The sequence below is a fragment of the Petromyzon marinus genome, chromosome 45 (assembly GCF_048934315.1).
Source record: "Petromyzon marinus isolate PM22_M1 ecotype Great Lakes invasive population chromosome 45, UKy_Petmar_22M1.pri1.0, whole genome shotgun sequence".
In the NCBI taxonomy this organism is placed as follows: domain Eukaryota; kingdom Metazoa; phylum Chordata; class Hyperoartia; order Petromyzontiformes; family Petromyzontidae; genus Petromyzon; species Petromyzon marinus.
The window spans coordinates 4160270-4181086 of NC_133711.1; the positions used below are offsets into that span (position 1 = coordinate 4160270).

Below are 20817 nucleotides of genomic sequence, written 5' to 3' on the forward strand. Positions count from 1 at the left end.
TTCCGCCTCGTGTCTACCCAGCGGAATAAGTGGTGTACCACCACCACCACGGTCAGTCCATTGGCAGCTCGGCGTGTGGTGGGGTAAAGTGTGGGTAACTCCATTGTGGAAGAGAAGGCCAATACACCCTATCGCGGGTGGGGGGAGGGGGGGGGGGCGCTCGCTAGAATTGTCTGGACAACTGTGAAAAAGAGCTTCATTGGTCATCGGATTCCTTCCGTGTAAATGAACATTCAGACTCCGTATAAGTGGAGGCGTCTCCTGCCGGTGAAGGCGTCTCCGGCCAGCAGTGGCTTCCTCCGCCGGCCGTTCTCCAACACACGAAGGGTCACCACTGTTCTCGAGAGATGTTCACGGGTTCCTTGTTTCATTGTTTATTTCATTTATTAGGTATAACCCTGCGAGCCGTGCGGCTCTTGTCTTATGACGCGGCACCTATAGCATAATGAGGGTCACTAACATCTTATCTAGCACCGAAAGATATCACCTCCTCGTTTACAGATTAATGATGCAACGCCGCGATGCATTGTGGGTAACAAAAGCAACTATATCAGCATACTTCCTCTTTTCTGTCTTCGCATATACGTTTCAAGCTATTGGCATCCATAAACAATTTTGTCCGGCAGCGTATGTTTAAGAAATAAAACTCTGGATTGGTTTTGACCTCCCGTGGTTCATCAGCAGTCACACAAATGCTGCTGTCTCGGGCAACTGTGGTGCGTTCGGACAGAGTTGTTCCCTCCACGTTTAGAAACACGCGTTTAAGCGTATTTGGCCGCTATACATTTCCACGTGATGATAAGCCACTTCGTCGAGGTATCATTTGTGGCCAGGTCGCTTCTGAAAAAGAGCTGTACACCTCAGTGCTTTCCTGACCTGGTGAAATGAAAACATGTTTAATTTAGTTTATTATTGTTGTTGTTGTTGTTTATCAGCCACATTTACCAGGGTTTGATTGGTACAAATGCACAACAACACTTGAGCAAAACAAAAGCGCCAGGCTAGGTCACGTCGGAAACCAGATCGCCTCTGTTCAACTGTCTTCAGCATTTGCGTCGCAAGATGCGTCGTAAATCGAAGGTCCGTGTCGTAAGTCGATCCACGGTGGCATCATATGCGCGTCGTAAATGCGGGTCGTCGTCGTAAAACCGTAGACCTCCCACATGTCCTAATAGGGCTTCGCCTCTTGGCCGTATGTAAATGCGGCTGCCCCGTTCATATGCAAATGAGAGGCAGCGCGCAACGTGCCCCTGCGTGGGACCGGCGGCGGATGACTCCCCCTGCGCTCCGCTTGATGTCGAGGGCCTGAGATGAGAGGCAACACTGGACCCGTCCCATTGGCGTTCGCGCACAGCTCAGAATAGAATGGGCATAATGAATAAACACACGGACATGCATCATTGTTTAATTATCATGCTACCGGGTGAAAGGGAAAGGTGGTCGAGCTGAAGGTGCTGCCCTGCAATTTATTTCTCGTTGACGTTGCTGGTGGAAGGCAGCCCCCACTGAACGGAGCTCTGGCGAGCTATTCCAAAAGGCGATTTTGGACTCTGAATACGGTATGTAATGTCGAACTGCTTTCGCACCGTACGCAGCCAACCGTGTTAATCAGACGTGCAGGTGGAAGGACCGCAAACGAAACACTAACATCAATTCTAAAGAAAATTTGATTTCAATCTAGATGATTTAAACGAAGTGCGTTGCTCCAGTGGCTTCCTCGTGTCGGAAGGAAGAGAGCGTTCCAGACGGCCGCAGAAGCGCATCTGAAAGCGCCACGGCGACGCGGTGACCACCGCCTTCCTTCGACGGCTTTGCAGCCGAAAGCCGCTGCGAGGTTGTCCGGAGTTCGCTGTGCGATGGTTCATGCTCCTTAACAACAATATTAACGAGGTATCGTTCGCTGTGTAACGAGTGCGACCTTCTCAAAAGCCTCAGCTGTGCATTCCCCAGCTTTGGTGCCACTGTCGTCCATGCACGCTCCTGGCGTGGCGGAGTAACGCGCGGGGATGCATCCTTGCGCGAACCCTCGTCGAGGAAGCGACGAGTGGCGTCCAAAGAAAAAAGGCCGCGACCCGCATTAGCATGTGAGTCGAGCGACGGGGTCATCCGCTCTGTATTTAATTCGTGCGATAATGAGACATCAATACGGTCCCTTCGTTCGGGACATCAGATGCTGTTCAGTGTTCCACGTATCGACGGTCTCACACAATGCTTACAAAAGGAACTCTCCACCCCCCCCTCCCTCCTACTGCCTCCTCTCTACGGCAGCACAAAGGGAAAGAGGGGGCTGCTATTATCCCGCACGTCCGATTAGCACGGCTGGCTACGTAGGGTGCTACAACGTTTCACGCACGGTACAGACGTACACGCAGGATCGTTCGCTCAATGGGAATGTTTTTTTTTCTTTCTTTCTTTTGAAGATGGATTTCAGAAGGAGAAGGGGGAGAAGAAGGATAATAAGAATTAGAAGAAGAAAAATAAGAATAATAATAAGAAGAAGAATAAGAAGAAACTCTGCTTAACTTTTCCACCTCACGGTCAGCGGCGCTCTCAAGTCGTCGGGGGGTAATGGAAGCCACCGTCACGCGTCGTGATTTGCCCGTCCCACTCATCGTGTGCAGGAGGGAGACGCGGGCGCTCGAGCTGCGGCTTCGACATACCGCACGGGAAATGTTGCCCCCGGCAATTATCCATGCGTGCAGTAAACACACCGAGAACACTGGCCTATGGGGCCGTCCGTAAATGACGTCACGCACCTGGTGGGGGGGGGAGGGGGAGTCAGACATTTGTGACGATGTGTGACGATAAGGGGGGTGGGGGGTTGAGAAATGTGACGTCACGTAAAAATGCGCAACTTTGAATAAATATAGACAACACGTTCTACTTTATTAAATAGACTTTTTAATAAATGTTTTCTCCTACAACATCAGAATGCAGCGCCACATTAAACACGCACTACAATGACAATAGTTTAAAACAATTTGAAGCATGTTTTATATTTTTTTTGGGGGGGGGGCAGAGCTTTGTGACGTCATATTTGAGGGGGGGTCTGACTTTTTGTGACGCCGTGTGACGAGAGAGGGGGGGGGGTCAAAGATTGTCCAAAATCGCTTCTCTATTTATTTTATTTGTCGAGTCCTTTCGGGGAAAAGAAGACGCAGCAGGGCCGCTTGGTTCGTGTGAGGGAAGCGCGTTTAGCGACTGTGAAATTCTGACACAGCGGAGAGAGCGGAGCTGCGAAGCTGCGAAGCGATTGTGGAATTTGTCACGCGACACTCGCACACGCACACACACGCACGCACACACACACACGCACACACACACACACGCACGCACACACACGCACGCACACACACACACGCACACACACACACGCACACACACACTCACGCACACACACACACACTCACGCACACTCACACACGCACACACACACACGCACACACACACGCACACAACAATCGCCATTCGCCACTAAGTGGCGGTGACGTCACCACGACGCTTGTGCCAGGCCATGTGCACCTTGAGGCCACGTGAAGTGTCGAACGCCCGCTGGCAGGAGGTCACGGGGCAGACCCGGGTGCCACGGGTCGACTGACTAAGATGACTGGCTGATGCACCACCTGTGCCCCCTACTGTGCCAACCTGCTGTGCTTTAGCCACCCGGCGCTCCGCTCGTTGTTGTGAGCGTCGCTCCTCCGCCCTCCGTTGTTGTTGGAGGGCGACTGCCTCCAACTGCCCAGCAGCGTCCTTCACGAGCCTCCTCCACATAGGCCGATCTTGACACCGCTGGTACCAGTCATCGGCAAGTCCACTCAGCTTCACATCCTCCTGTACCACATCACTCCATCTCTTCTCTAGCCCGTGCCGCGCCCGTTTAGCCCCCTCGATCCGGCCGAACAAAGCTGTTTCGGCATGCGGTGGCTAGGCATGCGGGCTACATGACCCAGCCAACGCAGCCTTGCCTGCCGGAGGAGCTCACCGATGGGACCTTGCCCAGATATTTCAAGGATTTGTGAGCTCCTCACACAACCCAGCCTGGTTAAACCCAGGATGGATCGTAGGCAGGCCAGCCTAAATGTTTCTAACTGGCGAAGATGTTCCATTAAGGGGGTCCACGTTTCGCAAGCGTAGAGAAGGGAGAGAATGGCCGTGGCCGAGAAGACCTGAAGCTTAGTGCGGAGCGACAGACCAGGTAGCTTCCACACAGCGTTACGCAACCGATGAAAATATATTGCCGCTCGACTGATTCGGAGTGAGACCTCTGCTGTTAAACTGGAGCCAGTCATAAGCACACTGCCCAGGTATGGGAAACTCTCCACTCTCTCCACAACTGCCTCATCACCGATTGGGAGTTGTGGGGGTGGAGTGTCCGATGGTACAAAATACCCAGGCAGGTGCTTAGTTTTGGTGGGGCTGCACACACACGCACACGCGCGCACACGCGCGCGCCGTTCCTCGAAAATAAACATTTACATCGATCGGTTGATAATTTGCTGGGTCAGCATCGGGCCTGCACTTCACAACCACCCAAGAGTCCAGATTTCATCTATAATTAGCTGTCATGATCAAAGTGAATGCGCCTGATCTCGAATAACCGGACGTTGGGCTTGGTTTAAAACAACAAAAAAACCCACGACAAATATATTTAGAAAACGGAAAATTGGAAAGTGTGTAAAGAAGAATGTGGAGATGTATGCTTTTTAATGACATTGATAGAGAGAAAGTGGAATGTCATGGATTAAAGATAACATACCGTGTCGGCTTCCCTTATGTCTATACCCTGCTTTTAATAAGCGGCGTAGTTTGTGTTGACTCTGTGTGCGTGCGTCACAAAGAGACATAGCGGGCCCACGCATTGCCTCAATAAAAAAAAAAAACATATGCGCAGATTAATGGCGTCATTCAAACTTTTGTGTAAAGTGGGGTGTCTACACCAGTCTGCCATACACTGTCTGATGAACACGTGTGTGTCAGCATCTACCCACCTATCAACTCCCAAACTCATCCACTCACCCACCAATCCACCAATCTACTCACCCACCAATCTACTCACCCACCTACCCATCCACTCGCCCACCCATCCACTCGCCCACCCACACATCCGCTCACCCAACAACAACCGCCATTCGCCACTAAGTGGCGATGACGTCACCACGACGCTTGTGCCAGGCCATGTGCACCTTGAGACCACACATCCGCTCACCCACACATCCGCTCACCAACCCACTCACCCACCCACGCGTGGTGAGTGGCCGCATACTCCATTGTCAATCGTCGCCATCTTCGTTCGGCAGCTCATGGTGACGTTGATCGTTCCGCGCTCTCGGGCAGAAAGATTTAAACCTCGCAGCTTTGCGGTCGGCGATTAATCGGCCTGGAACTCACCTACCCACCCACTCACCTACTTACCCACCCACTCACCTAGTCACCCACCCACTCACTCACCTACTCGGCGGTCCGTCGGCCTGGGACTCACCTACCCCACTCTCTCACCAACTCATCCACTGTCTCACCTACTCAGCGGTCTGTACGCATGCGACTCACCTACCTACTCACTCACATACTCACCATCCACTACACTACGCAGCGGTCCATTGGCGTGAAACTAACTTACCTACCTACTCACTAACCTACTCAGCGGTCCGTACGCCTGCAACTCACTGCTATGAAACCGATGTTCGAGACTCGTTGCGGACACTGAAACATGCAAGGCGGAAGTGTTTAATATAGATTACGATGCATAGATATTGTGTACTCGTGATAACGAAGGTTGTACGAGTTGCGCGTTAATAAATGTGCTCACTTACTCGAGCAGGTCATGTCACGTGGCTAGAAGGGATAACGGCCGATGGTCAGTTCAGGAGTGGATGTCAGCCGAGGAGATGGAGCGATGCAGTCAGCTTTGTGCAGGTGCCGGTTGAAACGTTACAATGGAGAGTCGTGAAAGGCAGCGTCAGCTTGTGGAGAGCTTCATTCAGCAGTGCATTGATCGAAGCTGACGATGGAGCCCAGTCGATCCTGCTTCGTACTTTGATGGGAGACTGCAATTCAATACAATTCGATGTGTGTCTGTATAACATCCTCACCCAGCAGCCAATGAATGTCTCCAAGGAATATCTTTGTTTTATGAAATGACTCGGATCGTTGCTCGAGTGGAATTCTACCAGCAGGAATATCAGGTTTTGAAGTGGCCTGGAATTGGCACGAGAAGCAATGGATTATTGAATCCACGTGTGTGGAGCTGTGCGTGTTTAACGTGTGGGTTTTCTCCAGGTTCCGCAATTTCCTTCCACGTGTCAAGCTCGCGGCACGGCAATGGATTTGTGCAAACCTCCGCAAGAATTACTCTCAAGACGCATATTTGTCGTCGGAAGATACGCGTAGGTGCAGCGCGTTGAACTTCCTTCACACCGCACGTAGCCAACCGTGCTAATCGGAGGTGCGGTGGGGTAGGACAATAAACTGTCGACGCGCACAAAAAAATATATAGTTAGCGGTACACAAGCTCGTGGGTAGGCCGTCGAAGCAAATTGCGTTTACACTCTCGTCAACGTGCAGGGGCATGTTTACGTCCAGGCTCTGCGCGATCGTCTAAATATATTTCCATGGCTTTCCATTGGTTGACTCGCGAATGGCAACGCATCTTTAGAGTAACGTTTTCATTCCGATTGGCTCGTCATCACGAGAGTTATCGTGACCCCACCGCCCCTCGACGTGTTCCAGGACAGGCGGACCCAGCTGATGCATTATATTATTAACCTTCGTTGGAACAGTGGCTAACAAAAAAAGCGATTGGACACCGCGCCACGGGGGGGGGAGGGGTGGGGGAGTTGGGACGCCCGGGATGAGGCCTGGAACCCTGAACGGCGCGCGCGGCTCGAACGGGGGCGGCATTCCATCACCCGGGCCGTGCGAGTCGCCTTCTATAAAGTGGCGATTAATCAACGGATTAAAGTCCTCACGAGGGCCTCTGCCGTTCAGACATTAGCTGCCACCTGTTATCTTTCGTCTCATCACTACCGGGCGGTTGTTTTTTTTGTTTACAGCAGAGCCAGCCGCTAAATAGTGGCGGCGGCGACGGCGCTTGTGCCAGGCTAGGTGCACTTTGCCGCCGCGAAGGTGTCGCTACGTCATCGCGGCGCTTGTGCCAGGCTAGGTGCACTTTGCGGCCGCGTGAAAGGTGTCGCTACGTTATTGCGTCGCTTGTGCCAGGCTAGGTGCACTTTGCGGCCGCGTGGAAGGTGTCGCTACGTCATCGCGGCGCTTGTGCCAGGCTAGGTGCACTTTGCGGCCGCGTGAAAGGTGTCGCTACGTTATTGCGTCGCTTGTGCCAGGCTAGGTGCACTTTGCGGCCGCGTGGAAGGTGTCGCTACGTCATCGCGGCGCTTGTGCCAGGCTAGGTGCACTTTGCCGCCGCGAAGGTGTCGCTACGTCATCGCGGCGCTTGTGCCAGGCTAGGTGCACTTTGCGGCCGCGTGAAAGGTGTCGCTACGTCATCGCGGTGCTTGTGCCAGGCTAGGTGCACTTTGCGGCCACGTGTATAACGGTGTCACGGAGCAGTAGTTCCTTAAGGAGCTACGCGAGGAGGAGCAATGGAACCGCCAAGTCTCCAGAAAGACGACCACACGTTCACGCAATGCGAGCACACGTAACCATTGAAGATGAATCCAGATCGAGTGAATGTTTTCTCTCTCTCTCTCTCGTATCGAGTCTTCACACAGTTACCAATGGAAATCAGCCAACGCAATTTGTTGTATCGATAAATAATTACGGAACGCGCGCGAACATTCCCACTCTGCCTGCATTAGTTAGAACAAGGTGCCGGTATAAACACAGGGTTTACAATTTTATAAATATTTGCACGTGCCCTTGACTTTAATTCAAATCGTTTCCTTTGCAAGTAACATTTTTAAACAATATATGTCCTCACAATAATCGTATTAAAAAAACATTTTTTTGGGATGGGCGCCACGGTGGCTAGGAGATGTTTACTCCGTCACCTAGTATACAGGAGGTCGTGGGTTCGATCCCGACCCTGACGCCTGCTGTATATTTGGAGTCTGCGTCTCTCTCTCTCATCATCATCATCATAGTGGCTAGGAGATATTAACTACCTCGCCTGGTGTGCAGGAGGTCGTGGGTTCGATCCCGACCCTGACGCCTGCTTTATGTTTGAAATTTGCGTGTCTCTCTCTCATCATCATCATCATCAGGGTGGCTAGGAGATGTTAACTCCCTCCCTGGTATACAGGAGGTCGTGGGTTCGATCCCGACCCTGACGCCTGCATTTTTGGAGTTTGCGTGTTCTCCCCATGGTCGCGTGGATTTTTCTCCCCGTGTTTAGAATCAACTGTGCGTTAAAAGTATTTGCTTTATATTTCCACGTGATAAGCCAGTCGGTTGGGCTATCATTTGTGATTGCCATTTCGCTTATGAAAAATAACTATATAGCTCAGTGGGCCTTACCCGGTAAAACAAAAAGAGTTTAGTTTAAATAGTTTATATTATTTGGCGAGCGGGCGGGTGGATGGGTGGAGTGCGGATTTAAGAAACTCGTCTCGTTATTTCACCTCGCCGCGCGCCGCGAGACAAACCCGAGGAGTGCGAACCTTGGCACCGACCCCTCCACGGCCCCCCCAACCGCATGCCTTGCCGTGTGGCTGAGAGTGTTGTCCGTCAGCCGCGGCGACAGGCAGCCCAAGGTGGCTGACGCCGTGTGGGTGGAGTCCGCGTGCGTCGTGAACACTAAAAAATAAGTAATATTTTTTAAAAAACTTAAAAAAACACGCTTTTATGAAATGTACCGTACTAGTAATGGCAGAACTCCACGACTCCAGGAAGTGGCCCCGAAGCTTGCCATAACGTCAGGGACCAACGTCAGTTGAGCGTGGACAATTAGACCCAAGCGGAAACATAACATATAAAAAAAGATTGTTTAAAAAAAATATATATTTTTTATGATAGAATATAGTATTGTCATCAGTATGACATGAGTATACCAAGTTTCACAGTCGATAGCACATTGGGAAGTGGGTTAAAATTGAGTTACAATATTTGAGGGTACAACGACAACAACAACAGACGGAGTGAGTTAAATGAAAGCGTGTTAAAGAACTCTAATCGTCGCTCGTTCCGGAGCCTCGTCGCCTGCCGCGTCTGCAGACAAATCGTCGGCCAAACTGCGTCGGCGGAGTTTGGAGGGGGCAGGGATTCGCTTTGTCCCTCACATTAGGAATCTCGGGTACGTATAATTACGTGTTTTATATTAATTGTAGACTCTTGAAAATGAATTCGTAAAGGTGTCCAGTTTGGGCGGAGAGTTGTCCTCCCCCCCCCGTGCCCCCCCCGCAAACTCTGCCCATGGGTGAAAGGAAGAGGTCATCCATCCGTGCCTGTAATGTTCCGTTCTGTGTCCTACTGCAAGCGAAAGATGGAATTGTTCACATGCGGCGTCATCATTATCATGATCAGAGATCGGCAACCACCACCGGTCTCGAATTCACCAGGCAGCGCGTTCTGTCCCTTGATTACCGAATTCGAATACAATGGCTCTTCTTGTTATTTTGGTTTCCGACCGCCTGATCACGGCCATCACCCTCGGCTTTTATCGCTCCACTGCTGGGTGAAGGCCGATCCAAGCCGCCTCCGCCGTCTCTCTCTCTCTCTTGCATGCACACGAGCCGATTTCATCACTGGACATCTTCCACCGCACGCGACCTGCCGATCGGCTTAGCTGCGGTGTTGTCCATGTGTACGACTGAGTGGACAGACACGTCGTACTCCTTACTGGCGAAACGCCGTACGCAGATGGAAATATGTCGATTTGTTTTACTCGTAACGAATTGGCCACGTTCTGTTTACCTGGCGAACCTTACTAATTGGCTGTGTCGGGTGGTGGCGGGTTTTTAACGACACATTTATATTTTCACGCGATCTAAACCGAAAAAAAAACTCTTATGGGTGGGCAAAGTTAGCAGTGAGAGAGGGGAGGGGGGGCGAGAGAGGGGCGAGTGGGGCGACGCGTAAGAAACGCGTCCCCATCGTTTCAACCGCTGGCGACACGCAGGCGAAAGACGACATCGCACCGACGAACCTCTCTGGGTTGCAGAGCTCGCCAGCCGGGTGTGCTTGACGTAGCACACCGCCTCGCGGCATCTCGCGCCGGAGGTTGGTGGCGATGGGCAACGGAGCGCGGACTCGAGATCATTCCCATCGCGGCGCTAGGGACTCCGTAGCTAAAAGATGCGCGGGGCACGATTCGTGTCTTTGTCATGTGCACGCGGGGGGCACGGCGCAGTCGCGCGCGTCAGCTCCACCGACGTTGTTCATTAATCAGCTGTTCGCTCGTTTCGTTCCGCGGCGCGGTCATTAATTCCCGTTCGTCCGTGCGTTCCGGCTCCATTTGTTTCCGCCCGCGCGAGATTTTTCGCCGGGGGGGGTGGGGGTGGGGGTGGGGGCGCGCAAACCAGAAAATGAAAACGCAGCGTTCCGCGGAGCGGTTTCGGATGATGACATCGGCGCAATGTCCCGTGGCGTGTGGCGCGCATTAACGTGCCCTGCATTAGAGGGACGCAGCGCGGGTAAAAGTAGGACGCGCGTGACCCGCTGACGACGAGGCTCTGGCCCGACTCGTGGCGTGGTTGAACCGAACTGCCTCCTCCTCCCCCCCCCAACTCAGTGGCTGGTGCTGGTCCACTGAGGACCCTAAGCAGAACATGAACCCGATCCCCCCCCCCCTCTCGCTCTCTCTTAACCCACTCATTCAATTGAGGCAGTACTAACGAGGCGATAGAAGAGGTTAAGAGATGCAGCGAGGCAAGAGAAATGCAGATCAACTGGAGATGCAGTGAGATGAGAGATAGAGAGGCAACCACGATGGAGATTTGAGTAACAAGTTGGCGGTAAATGTTGCAGTATTTAGCTTGTTACGTTCACAATGATTTGGATCTCAGTTGATATTTGATGCACCCGTTGATGTATTTATTTTATCAATCGGGAGTGGGGGGAGCGGGGGATTGAGCTGCTCAGCCCCCCCCCGATATTCGGCTTTGTTTGCTCATTGCGAGGCGAAGCTTCCGGTGTTATGCGCCAGATATTACCGCGTGGATTTACGTCGCGTTTTCAAGACGCGGCACGGAAACACCGGGGCGGATTTATTTCGCAGAGGGAGGTGGCAGTTCATCCATCAGTCGCAGGCAGAGAAGCAAATGACTGAGCGTGGGCTTGAGCAGGGGCAAGATTCCTCGCCTTATCATAGGACCCACAGACTTACATAGAATGAATATAATGCTATAATATAATACTATAATATAACACTAATATAATACTATAATATTACAATATAATACTAAAATATAACACTATAATATAATACAATAATATTACAATATAATAATATAATACTATAATATAATACTATAATATCATACTATAATATAATACAATAATATAATACTATAATATAAGACTCATAGACTTAGGACCCCAAGACGAGCATAACATCCATGGCGACAAGGTTCAACCTGCAATGATAAAACTTCTCCGTGCTCCCCCACCAGGGCACACTCCACGCGAGCGGGAGCCATCTGTGAAGCCGGCGGACGTCTGTGACAAAGGGGGCTATGAAGCTCATCGGATTCCTCCAGTCCGCATAAGTATAAAGAGTCTCGTTGTGAGGTTGTGCAGCGCCGTGGAGGCAGGCGGCCGCGTCCACATTGGGGCGACGCAGCCGAGGGGACTGTGCAGGCAACGGATCCACCCAAGGGCACGACGGCTCCCAACACTCTAAGACAGATGTCGAACTGCCCGAGCCAGGGCTCCTGCGTTCGCTGTTCGTCTACTAATCTCGTGTCTTTGTATTCGTCCGGTGTGCAATGTAAGACGATGTACGGGTCCCGTGTGTGTCCATGGGTCCTGTGCAAATACGCACATCTTAAATGACACGATTCTATTAATCCTATGTAAGTCTAAGGGTCAAATGATAAGGCTGTGAGTCTCGTCTTAGTCTGTTGTTCCAATTGGTCCCATGTAATTCTATGGGTTTCCTTGGATGAGGCTATGAGTCTTGTACTGTGAGTTTATTGTTCCTGTGCAAATATATGGGCCCTACGTAAGTCTCCTGTTCCTCTGTAGATCTGTGGATTCATTCTTCAGTGAGGGAAAAAAGTATTTGATCCCCTGCTGATTTTGTACGTTGGCCCACTGACAAAGAAATGATCAGTCTATAATTTTAATGGTAGGTTTATTTGAACAGTGAGAGACAGAATAATAACAAAATCCAGAAAAACGCATGTCAAAAATGTTATAAATTGATGTGCATTTTAATGAAGGAAATAAGTATTTGACCCCACTGCAAGACATGGCTTAGTACTTGGTAGCAAAACCTTTGTTGGCAATCACAGAGGTCAGACGTTTCTTGTAGTTGGCCACCAGGTTTGCACACATCTCAGGAAGGATTTTGTCCCACTCCTCTTTGCAGATCTTCTACAAGTCATTAAGGTTTCGAGGCTGACGTTTGGCAACTCGAACCTTCAGCTCCCTCCACATATGTTCTATGGGATTAAGGTCTGGAGACTGGCTAGGCCACTCCAGGACCTTAATGTGCTTCTTCTTGAGCCACTCCTTTGTTTTCTTGGCCGTGTGTTTTGGGTCATTGTCATACTGGAATACCCATCCACGACCCATTTTCAATGCCCTGGCTAAGGGAAGGAGGTTCTCACCCAAGATTTGACGGTACATGGTCCCGTCCATCGTACCTTTGATGCGGTGAAGTTGTCCTGTCCCCTTAGCAGAAAAATACCCCCAAAGTATAATGTTTCCACCTCCATGTTTGACGGTGGGGATGGTGTTCTTGGGGTCATAGGCAGCATTCCACCTCCTCCAAACACGGCGAGTTGAGTTGATGCCAAAGAGCTCCACTTTGGTCTCATCTGACCACAACATTTTTCACCCAGTTGTCCTCTGAATCATTCAGATGTTCATTGGCAAACTTCAGACGGGCATATATATGTGCTTTCTTGAGCAGGGGGGCCTTGCGAGCGCTGCAGAATTTCAGTCCTTCACGGCGTAGTGTGTTACCAATTGTTTTCTTGGTGACTATGGTCCCAGCTGCCTTGAGATCATTGACAAGATCCTCCCGTGTAGTTCTGGGCTGATTCCTCACCGTTCTCATAATCATTGCAACTCCACGAGGTGAGATCTTGCATGGAGCCCCAGGCCGAGGGAGACTGACAGTTCTTTTGTGTTTCTTCCATTTGCGAATAATCGCACCAACTGTTGTCACCTTCTCACCAAGCTGCTTGGCAATGGTCTTGTAGCCCATTCCAGACTTGTGTAGGTCTACAATCTTGTCCCTGACATCCTTGGAGAGCTCTTTGGTCTTGGCCATGGTGAAAAGTTTGGAATCTGATTGATTGATTGATTGCTTCTGTGGACAGGTGTCTTTTATATAGGTAACAAGCTGAGATTTTGAGCACTCCCTTTAAGAGTATGCTCCTAATCTCAGCTCGTTACCTGTATAAAATACACCTGGGAGCCAGAAATCTTTCTGATTGAGAGGGGGTCAAATACTTATTTCCCTCATTAAAATGCAAATCAATTTATAACATTTTTGACATGGGTTTATCGGGATTTTGTTGTTGTTATTCCGTCTCTCACTCATCAATCAAACCTACCATTACAATTATAGCCTGATCATTTCTTTGTCAGTGGGCAAACGTACAAAATCAGCAGGGCATCAAATACTTTTTTTCCCTCACTGTAAGTCAATGAGACTCATGTAAGCCCATGGTTCCTATTTTATGAGTTGCGTGTCAAGTATTGTAAAGCAGTGTATGCGTTCTTTTTTGTGGTGGGGTGTGAATTTAAAACCCAAGGTCCTGGGGCTGTGGCTCAAAAAAAACCGCACGTGCCGTGGCTGCTACCGCTGCTGCAGGTGACACTGCTCCTGGCAGAACACCGCGGTGGCAAGATGTTAACTACCTCGCCAGGTATGCAGGAGGTCGTGGGTTCGATCCCGACCCTGACGGATGTTGTATATATGGAGTTTTGAGTGTCTCTCTCCCCGTGGTCGCGTGGATTATTCTCCGGGTCCTCCGGGGTTTCTCCTCCACATTTAGAATCAACAACACGCGTTTAGAGTATTTGTCTGCTATACATTTCCACGTGATGATAAGCCACTTCGCTGGGCCTTACCCGGTATAAAATAAGAGTTTAGTAGCTTTAGTTTACTTCCCTTGCTGGAGCCACGGCGTGGATGCCGAGCTGCGATTGAGAGCCACTCCGCTCTCGCAAAATGCGCACGCGCGTGACACACTCCGAATCAGGATTTGTATTTATACTGGAGGAGGAATTCGATGAGCTATGAAGCTCTTTTTCCGGGGCACGGGGGGGGGGGGGGGGGCGAGCATTAAAACAACAGCAACCAATGAGAAAACACGATCGGAGTGCAAAGTATAGGAGAGGTAAGCTTCTTCATGTCACCGCTATAAGGTGAACCTCTCCGCACGGGTAAAGCTTCCCCCATTATAACGTAACTCAATAGATTAAAAAAACCAGACAGGGTCTTGGCATTACCCTTGTCAATATTAGAGCCCTTCCAGCTAAATTTAAACAATTCAAATGTTAATTCAATAATCTCTGCCCGGACATCTTCTGTCTGTCTGAAACATGGCTCACCTCGCATATAAATCCTAGCCTAATAGAAATTGAAGGTTTTTATTTATAAATTCCGATTAGACGAACAAGCAAGGGGAGGAGGTGTGGCAGTTAATGTGAAAAATTACCGACCTTGCATACAGCTCACTCTTGTATTCGACCCGAGATTCTTTTGAATGTAGCGTGCTCATCATTTCTAATCCAGGTAAACCAAAAGTTTTACTCTGATGTGTTGCTAACAGACCACCAAACCGAAAAGGAACAAACTGATCACTACGTAAAATTACGTCACCCATTTCAAAAGGTGAACTACTGATCATAGGGGACCTAAATTGGAATTGATCAAACGTACTTCATGACACATTACACTTTTACAAACCAGTACAATATAAATCAACTTATTACTTCAACCACTAGAGCCAATATAAATGCAACTCGGAGTAGTCGTTCATACTCGATATCCTGTTCATAAATTCACCCAGTGCATTTTCAAAAGTGGGAGTCTTGGATAACCATCGCAGTGACCATGCCATTATTTTCGGCATTCGTCATGCAAAAAAAGAACTAAGACACCTCATGAAATCGTTATAAAACGGTAATTTTAAAATGTTAACCTTCACGGATTTATACGGGACTCTCTCCGTTTTGACTGGAATAAGGTGAGCACAATTCCACGGCCTCCAAAAGAAGACCCAAATAAGTATAGGCCATTCTCTATTCTTTCACCAGCTACTAAACTATTCGGAAAACATGCCTATCGTTTTTTTTCCGTAAAGTCACGTAGGTAAAATAAAATAGAAGAAAACAACTAAATTAAATCACGACGTTTTGGAGGCAACACAAGCTTCCGTCTTCAGGTGGAACAGACACAGCAAAAATCTTTTCTACATGAAGACGGAAGCTTGTGTTGCCTCCGAAACGTCGTGATTTAATTTAGTTGTTTTATTTTATTTTACCTATGTGACTTTACCGACAAAACCAAAGAGTATGAATCCTTGCAGTCACGAAAGCTTCAAATCTAGAATATTCGGAAAACAATACATCATAATGCACAATATCCTGCAAGGTAAACAGTCTGGTTTTCTAGATACAGTGAGGGAAAAAAGTATTTGATCCCCTGCTGATTTTGTACATTTTCCCACTGACAAAGAAATGATCAGTCTATAATTTTAATGGTAGGTTTATTTGAACAGTGAGAGACAGAATAATAACAACAAAATCCAGAAAAACGCATGTCAAAAATGTTATAGATTGATTTGCATTTTAATGAAGGAATAAGTATTTGACCCATCTGCAAAATATGGCTTAGTACTTGGTGGCAAAACCCTTGTTGGCAATCACAGATATCAGACGTTTCTTGTAGTTGGCCACCAGGTTTGCACACATTTCAGGAAGGATTTTGTCCCACTCCTCTTTGCAGATCTTCTCCAAGTCATTAAGGTTTCGAGGCTGACGTTTGGCAACTCGAACCTTCAGCTCCCTCCACAGATTTTCTATGGGATTGAGGTCTGGAGACTGGCTAGGCCACTCCAGGACCTTAATGTGCTTCTTCTTGAGCCACTCCTTTGTTGCCTTGGCCGTGTGTTTTGGGTCATTGTCATGCTGGAATACCCATCCACGACCCATTTTCAATGTCCTGGCTGAGGGAAGGAGGTTCTCACCCAAGATTTGACGGTAAATGGCCCCGTCCATCGTCTCTTTGATGCGGTGAAGTTGTCCTGTCCCGTTAGCAGAAAAAAACACCCCCAAAGCATAATGTTTCCACCTCCATGTTTGACGGTGGGGATGGTGTTCTTGGGGTCATAGGCAGCATTCCTCCTCCTCCAAACACGGCGAGTTGAGTTGATGCCAAAGAGCTCCATTTTGGTCTCATCTGACCACAACACTTTCACCCAGTTGTCCTCTGAATCATTCAGATGTTCATTGTCAAACTTCAGGCGGGCATGTTTATATGCTTTCTTGAGCAGGGGGACCTTGCGGGCACTGCAGGATTTCAGTCCTTCACGGCGTAGTGTGTTACCAATTGTTTTCTTGGTGACTATGGGCCCAGCTGCCTTGAGATCATTGACAAGATCCTCCCGTGTAGTTCTGGGCTGATTCTTCACCGTTCTCATGATCATTGCAACTCCACGAGGTGAGATCTTGCATGGAGCCCCAGGCCGAGGGAGATTGACAGTTCTTTTGTGTTTCTTCCATTTGCGAATAATCGCACCAACTGTTGTCACCTTCTCACAAAGCTGCTTGGCAATGGTCTTGTAGCCCATTCCAGCCTTGTGTCTACAATCTTGTCCCTGAAATCCTTGGAGAGCTCTTTGGTCTTGGCCATGGTGGAGAGTTTGGAATCTGATTGATTGATTGCTTCTGTGGACAGGTGTCTTTTATACAGGTAACAAACTGAGATTAGGAGCACTCCATTTAAGAGTGTGCTCCTAATCTCAGGTCGGTACCTGTATAAAAGACACCTGGGAGCCAGAAATCTTTATGATTGAGAGGGGGTCAAATACTTATTTCCCTCATTAAAATGCAAATCAATTTATAACATTTTTGACATGCGTTTATCTGGATTTTTTTGTTATTCTGTCTCTCACTGTTCAAATCAACCTACCATTAAAATGATAGACTGATCATTTCTTCGTCAGTGTGCAAACTTACAAAATCAGCAGGGGATCAAATACTTTTTCCCTCACTGTAATTACTTCACCCTCACTGTAATTACTTCACCCTCACTGTAATGACTTCACCACCAAAGCAATGGTGGATGAAAAGGAACCAACTGATCTCTAGATAAAATTACATCACCAATTTCAAAAGGTGAACTACTGATTATAGGGGACCTAAATTGGAATTGGTCAAACATTCTTAATGACGCATTACACTTTTACACACCAGTACAATTTTGTTTTATATTTTTATTATTTCATTGTTTCCCTTCTACGTGCCTTTACCTAAAGAACCAATAATATTAATCCCTGTAGTCACGAAAGCTTTAAGTAAAAAAAAATGGTGGATGTGTTACATTTTCTCTTCAGTAACCTGGAAAAAGGACACATGTGCCGTGCGTTATTCCTCAACTTGTGAAGCGCTTTTGATCCTCTTGCCCATGATATTCTACTCACAAGACTTAGTCAACTACAACTTTCAGACAGTACAATAACATGGTTTAAGAGGGAGCTCTCGAACCGGTTTCACAAGGTAAATAGTGATAACATATCGTCCACAAATATTGACATCACAAAGGGTGTTCCACAAGGTTTTCTGCTGGGTCCAATTCTGTTCTCCTTATATATGTAAAAAAAATATTGGAATAAACTTAAATCACTTAGAATGTAATGTCTTTGCTGATGGCACGGTCATGCAAGTATCGGGCAAATCTTCAAACGAAGTCAAACAGAATCTCCAAAATAATTTCGACTTTATTCAATATCAATTACCCTCACTACAATTTCTAAATCACGGAAAAACGAAGATCGTGCTCCTTTCTTCTAATAAAAATGCCGTTTCATTCCCTTCAACTATTACGGAAATCAGAAACAACAACATTGAACAAACGTGGTGCTTACAATACTTGGGTTAACTGATTGATTCAAAACTGACATTCCAACCCCATATTGATCACATCTAAAAAAAAATCGAATAAAAACGGGGGTTGAAGACAAAAGCAAACATTTGTTTTCCCATTTGATTGCACCTGCAAATTGTTAAAGCTATCATTCTACCAATGTTTGACTTCTGTGACACCGCTTTCAGATCAGTAAGTAATGAATCACTCAACAGACTAAACCCGCTTAATCATTCTGCTCTTTGATTTGCACTGGATGTACCATACAAGACTCACCATGGTGACCTCTCCTTAAAATCCAATCTCACATCACTTGATGCGTAAATAAATCTACTGCTGGGGCCCTGTTCATCCATAAAATCCTCGTTGGCAAATCCGCACTATATTGAGCTCATTCGTTAACCTCATTTTCAAACCGAAGAAACCTAAGACGTCCATCTCGTGGTCTTTTGACTTTCCCAAGAACAAGAATTTGAATTGGTGCAGCAACGCCTTGGCCGTTGCAGCACCAACATTTTGGAACAACCTCGTTACCTAATAATCGTTATTTTATTTTATAACTACGTGACTTTATCGAAAGAACCTTACATTTTGATTTAAAGCTTTCGTGTCTGCAGGAATTCGTATTATTGGTTCTTTCGGTAAAGTCACGTAGAAGGGAAACAATGAAATGATAAAAACATAAAACAATAAAATTCTCACGACGTTTCGACTGCAACACAAGCAATCATCATCAGGTGTGAAAACCACAGCAAGAAAACATTGAAAAAAGTGGCGGTTTTTTAACGTTAAACAAACCGCCACGTTTCCTCCCTGAACATCGCAAATCTTCCTTGAGATATAAAAAAAAATTCCTCAAGCATAGTGCCGGATACAACCGCATTTGTCACCGTGATTTTAAACTTTTATCTTTACCCATGTATCGATAGTTCAGTTTTAATGTGTTGAGGGACTGATGCGTGTTGTTTTGCTGTGGTCTGCGACTGTTGATGTTGTTTAGCTGCCTTGCCCAATGCTGGCTTTTGGTGTTGAAAGATCGGCAGGAATTTCTGTACTTATACTTTATGTATACGTATGTATGTTTATTTATTTATTGTGGCTTGCCTACCCTTTCCAATACTTTGCACCACTGTAATGTTTTTTAATATTGTTTGTTGTTTTTTTGACCCACCCCTTATCGGACATCTTTGAAAAAGAGCTTTATAGTTGAGTGGCTCCGAGTTATCCCCCTGGTAAGATGCGTAAATGCACCATCATTTTAAGAAGAAGAAGAAGAAGAGAAAAAAAAACGAGCATTCCACTCGTGTTCACATTCAGCAGAGGTCCAATTAGCGCCCTGCATTCTCACGATGCCCGCGACTCATTTTCCATGAGCAACATTTGTGGAATTCCCCCCAATACAGGAACGCGTTCTTACCCGCCCCTACTGGCTATGCTCCCCCTCCAGTATGAACGATGCCTTGTCACCCGATTATGCACAACCCTGCCAAGTCACCCCTTTGCCCCCCTTCCCCCCCCCCCAGTAGCTAGAACATTGCTCTCTGGACAGAAGTTCCCCTTTTTCTTCACTCTACTTTCCGGATATGGAGCTCTGCCTCCTTGATGAAAGCATTGTCGGCGAGATCAACGATTCTGGTCTTCAGGCCTTCAAATGCCTCCGAGCACCACATGGGAATTCTCCTAACTTCACCGCACGCCTTGTAGGGACTGAGTCTTTGAGCTGCAGTGAACCGATGGTTATACCGATTAGATGTACTCATGTCTGATATGTCTATTGTTCTCAATTACACTCAATAGAAAAGAGCTTTATAGCTCATCGGATTCCTCCAGTATAAATACATAATTTCATTCTGATTTTGGTACGAGCCTTTATTCTGATTGCACGCCATAATAATATTTCTAATGCATTTTTTTTTACTTTTAAAGCCCTCCCATCAATGCACTGCACAGGACCAAGGCGTCCCCTATGCTGCATCAGTCATGTAGGTTGATTGGCTGTGCTTCACCACACGCTGCACGGTGCGGATTGATTACATGCAGGGCAGCTACGTATAAGTGCTTCAAGTGACACTACAGTGTACAAAAAGCCAGACAGGGCAATAATCGTGCCATTGATTAATCTAGGAAAGCCTCACTCTGTCTGTATGACGATGTTTGATTGAATTATCTTGAACAGTGGTTTGCTTGAAGCTGAATCAACCTCTTTCACGATTAAAAAACCCCCACTTTTTTCTCGATTGCGTTATTGGCATCACGTTACGCCGACGAAGATTCCATGAGGAATAATTCTGGCAGATTCCATGAGGAATCATTCTGGCAGATTCCATGAGGAATCATTCTGGCAGATTCCATGAGGAATCATTCTGGCAGATTCCATGAGGAATCATTCTGGCAGATTCCATGAGGAATCATTCTGGCAGATTCCATGAGGAATCGTTCTGGCAGATTCCATGAGGAATCATTCTGGCAGATTCCATGAGGAATCATTCTGGCAGATTCCATGAGGAATCATTCTGGCAGATTCCATGAGGAATCATTCTGGCAGATTCCATGAGGAATCATTCTGGCAGATTCCATGAGGAATCATTCTGGCAGATTCC

General features: G+C 47.7%; 1 long non-coding RNA gene across 1 annotated transcript in view; it reads left to right on the forward strand.

Annotated features, from left to right (window-relative positions):
• Positions 1–20817, forward strand: part of LOC142930910 (uncharacterized) — a 559094-nt gene that overhangs the window by 187219 nt on the left and 351058 nt on the right. The window lies entirely within an intron of this gene.